Source organism: Ictalurus furcatus, chromosome 20, assembly GCF_023375685.1.
Source record: "Ictalurus furcatus strain D&B chromosome 20, Billie_1.0, whole genome shotgun sequence".
Classification (NCBI taxonomy): Eukaryota; Metazoa; Chordata; class Actinopteri; order Siluriformes; family Ictaluridae; genus Ictalurus; species Ictalurus furcatus.
In genome coordinates, this window is record NC_071274.1 from 5,601,426 (window position 1) to 5,606,425 (window position 5,000).

Consider the following 5,000-nt stretch of genomic DNA (forward strand, 5'->3'; position numbering starts at 1 on the left):
TACAGGGGGGAGCGGAGCTCAAGTTAAGACAGCCCACACTATATCAATCTTCTTCCTTATTCTCTGTTTTCAGCCTCGTTTTTTTCTATTCATGCAACTGTGATTACAGAAACACTCCGTCTTGGTGCAATAACAAGTCGAGGAGAAGGAAAAAAAAAAAAAAGAAAAAAAAAATCAGGGCTTAAGTGGATGGATAACAGCAGGCATGGCAATCATCTTAGTTACAGTTTATTATGAAATTTCCTCCATAATTACGTTTGCATTTGTTTACCGTGCCCCCCAGGCCTCTGTCGGGCCATATAAGACAGTTCGTATTTACAAAAGAGATCTCCCTCCCTCTCGCTCTCCCTCACTCCGACTAACTGAAAAGAGAAAAGAAAAAAAAAAAAGCAGGAACGAATGAAAGAAAAGGAAGAAAAGAACATTAATACGGAACAAACGCTCGCCTTTTGCTTCATAATATGACGAATGGGTAGAGGAATAATAGGTCCATAAATATGGTGTATTATGAAAGAGGGCTTTGCTGGCGTGTTTGAGACGGTTTCTGATCACGCATTAATCAGAGACAGAGAGAGAGACTTGTACATGTCCCAGAAAAACACATTTATAGTATGTTTATGTTTGTGTTTATTCATTTGCAGCACACTATTACATATGATGCAAAAAGTAGAGACACGATTAATTAAACACAAGTGCTCGTCAAACTATGAATTAAAAAACGATTCAATCCGAGTCGAATAAGGTGACGAAATAATAGCTGTGTATTACAGAAATAAGTAAGGAATAAACCATATTGGGGAGTGCAGTTAGAAGAAAACAGTGAACAAAGGGGTAGTGTGATGAAGCGGATTATTTTCCTATAACAGTTCACAGTTCACAGCGATGTGCCAACAGTTACAAATATTAAAATCACCAAGTTCTGACCAATTCCCACCCACCAGTCATACGACAACTACTGACATTCACGTGAAGTCGGACAACCTCATCTTTTCAAACTGCTGCTCCTGCTGCATCACGAGGAGGCGTAACGCTCAGAGAAAAGCCTGATCCGCCCTCTTCTCTTACATTACAACCGCAATAAACAGTCGTTCCCTCACCAGCGACTCCATCAGTCTCGCTATTTAGGTTAATAACATAAAAAACGCAGCTTGTCATGTTACTGAACAAACCAAACAGAAAGTCCTCCGTTCTGAAGACTTTCCCTTGTCGGAAAACTTTCGTGTTTAAAGTTACGAAGCGCCGACTCTAGAGACTCCTTCCAAAAATCCTACATAAACATCTCCTCACAGAAAACATCACCGTATTAATCACGTCACGTGAAGTATCCACTACCGGAGTCCTTGTGTTACACCTTCTGACCAATCAGAATCAAGAATTAAACAGTGCCACGGTATAAAAAAAGAACACCTCGACGGGTTAAACGTAAACAACACCACAAGTTTCGATCGAACGTTACGTCTACTCTATAACGCCCGAGACTGAAAGAACTTGCTCGTATATAGACGCAAACATGTTTTGTAGAACGTTCAAAGCTACTGTACTGTCTGTGCGAACAAAAGGAGTGGTCACTATGAAGGTCTTCGTTTCGTTTGCTACGTTATGACTGCGCAAGACTAATGACTGCCTGTCATTCATTAGCAAACACTAAAACCCTTTTAATTGTGGTCTCTCGGGGTTTCTCTCGCGCTCTCGGTCTCTCTCGTATAAACACATCCGTACGAGAGACGAGTTTCGCGTTCCCGTCACATTAAAAAAGAATCAGTGCCCCAATTACACACATGCCAATCAAGTTCCAAAACAATGAAGGAGAAGATGAAGTAAATGAGGAGAGAAGGATGGAGCAATCTTTACAAACATCTACGTGTTTATCAGTGGGACATATTGAAGATGATAAAAAAAAAAAAAAAACAAAGAGGAGGGGAAAAGGAAATCTTCCATTCACTTCCATCACCTATTTTTTTTTTTTAGTTTCATATCAGGTGTGTGGACGAGTGTGTTACTGTATAAGAGCTTAGGCCTAACCTACAGTAAGTACTTATGATTCAAGGAACATCTCTCTCTCTCTCTCCCACACACACAATTTTTTAAAATCATCAATTTAATAATCTTACATCAAATGCAATAAAATTCATCTAATTACTTTTCTTTAAATAGTAAAAGTACTTTAATAGCATAAACATGTTATTTACATGGCACTGAATGCGTGAGTTGTTTTTTTTTTTTAATTAATTTTATATTGTTTACAACCATTTAAAATGAATAAATGTTTATACTATAAATTTATGGCCAAACCGTTATTACAATATTTTCCCTGCTAAATCACAGAATTTGCAGATAATATCATGGTCTTCGGCATCATTTTATTTTAAAAAAATAAAATTAAAAAACAGAAAAGGAAATATTTTCATTCAATGTGTTCCTAATGTCACTAAAAACAAATGGGAACATAGAACAGAGTAACTTAAAAAGTACACACACTTAGCACTCAATTTCACGTTACAAATCATTCATTCGTCAACTTAGCAAGTGAAAGTCATTCGGTTTTACTTCTGAATTGTTGCGATGTCATGAATGACTGGGAATGTTGCCAGTACCTAGATTACTGCATGTACACAAAACAGTTCTACTTCAGGGAATTCATACTAAAGCTACTAAGCAGACTCGCTAATAAATACTATATGCTAGCTGGACATTTGTGCTTTTGAGAGAAATAACAGTGTACTTCTTATATGGAGATTGGCTGGATAATGTAAGGCCATTCAGTGTTTAAAAAAAAAAAAAACGCTAAATAAGTGTGTGCTGGATCAAGTGCTATTTTATTCACTTCTGATTAATGGGGTTGGGAAGCAATATTCAGGAAGCAATACATTCCTAATATACTAGACTCGTTGCTTGCCTTTTTCTCATTCATGTGTCATCATATTATTTATTTTTTTTATGTCTCTTGCTTTTGTTACATCATATTACACTTGAAAAAGAAAAAGAATGCAATTTTTCATTTTCAGTTCACATTTTGTGGGGGTTTTTTTTCTTCCAGGGTTAAAGGCAGTGGTTTAGATGCTACGTAAAAATCTGGCAATGCTGAAGGCGGAAGCTACGTAAAAATCTGGCAACACCGAAGGCGGAAGCTACGGAAAAATCTGGCAACACCGACGGTAGAAGCTATGGAAATATCTGGCAACACCGAAGGCAGAAGGTATGGAAAAATCTGGCAACACTGAAGGCATGAACTAAATGCAGTTAATTTGTATAATCTGAATGATGTATCTGGAAAATGAACTTAAACTGGTGTTTAACCCAACACTAAATACGTGTTCGTCACCGACTCTGAATCGGGCCCTGTAATTTGTATTTCGTTGAGGTCAGTAGATCAGGCTGGTCGTCTGAGATCATTTAACTTTGCACCGTACGCATGTATTTTTTTCTATTTTAGGTTCTGATTTCAAGCGGAGCTTTTAAAGTTTATAAAATGGTTTATAATGATAGCATTTTAGGGGAAGAACTCATTTCAGTGTGTCGACTGGTCAAATTGTTAAAAAATAAAATAAAATAAATAAATACCACTACAGCAGCGTTGCTGCACTATTTCAAGGAAAACACATTTCAAAATCTGATTAGATTAAAAAGTCTAATTAGAAATCTCAGTTAAACGCTATTGCATCGTTAATCCTAAAAGCATATGAGGACCCAATATGCAAATGTCTTCTGTTATTACACTGAATCATCAAGAGACGTGGGTGAATAAGCATAGGCTTGAGAGCATTTCCTATTTGCATATTCATAAAATCTGAATTTCTTAATGAGTATTCATTTCACAGAATATATTTGTGAAACCACCACATCAGTCAATATTTAACATAGAAAAATATCTGGGTGTTTTTTTTTTTTTTTAAAGTTCCATCTAACTATAACATATAGTCTGATAGATTTTCTCTTTTTTCTCAGCATCAAAATGGCTTGCTTTTCTCCTACAGACAGCTCTCTGGTCTTCATGTCGGCTTATCCTTTTTAACAACAAATGCAGTCTTCACATGCAAAAGGTTTAACATATCTAGATGTAAAAATCAGGAAATAAACACTGAATTTCTGTTCTATCGTCTCATTCATCCTTTGATCTCAAACACAAATGTGTTCAATGTATAGCAAAAAAAATAAGAATTGGCCTGGCTGTGCCAATACTTTCGGAGGAGACTGTAGAAGGATACAGCACACACCGGGGAATCTGATCACATGACACTCGTTTAAATTTATTAAGGAGGTTATTATCGAAAATTAGTCTGATTTACTTCTTACCCAAATTTCAAATGATTTCTTCCAAACAGCAAATTGTAAGGAAAGTTCTAACGAGCATCAAGACAACCATCATTAAATAAGATGATACCATTGATTTTCTGCAAAAAGACATAATTAGTACATTCTAGAAACATATCAGATTAGTGTTACTGATTAAAGTTTAAAGTGAACAGAAAATGAGCTTTGACTCAGATCCATGTTCTGATTAAAGAATAAAGCAGGTCCTTCTAACCATGCGCCTGAGACCCTGGGGATGAAATCCCAGATTTGGAAAGGTTTTGGAGTGTGTCCGCTATCTCGCTCCCACACACACACAGGTTTGCTCACTGGCATCCGAGCTTCTGCAAAGGGCCAAACCAATTAGCTCAATTACAGCAAAACAAGCCGCTTCTCTTCTCTCTGCTTTCGAAAATGTTCAGGTATCTCACTGTTGATGATTTATCCCTCACTCTGCCTACGGAAAACTGTCATTTATTTTTATCATCATCATCCTCCTCCTCCTCCTCCTCCTCTCCTCACAGCTGTGATCGTCATGGTGATGAGAGGGATTGTCTTAGGTGGTTTTCACACTGGGCATGTCCGCTGAGGTCCGAATCCCCCTGTCCGGTTTCAGACTCACTTGATTCTATCGAACCCCGGGGCATTCGCATTCATCTTACATCATCACAAACGCGCATGGAGAACACAATACGACTCACCACATATAT

At 37.4% G+C, this 5,000-nt stretch overlaps 1 protein-coding gene across 2 annotated transcripts in view; it reads right to left on the reverse strand.

The window, feature by feature from the left end:
- rsrc1 (arginine/serine-rich coiled-coil 1) overlaps positions 1-5,000 on the reverse strand; it is a 155,956-nt gene that overhangs the window by 73,041 nt on the left and 77,915 nt on the right. The gene's annotated exons all lie outside the window — the stretch shown is intronic.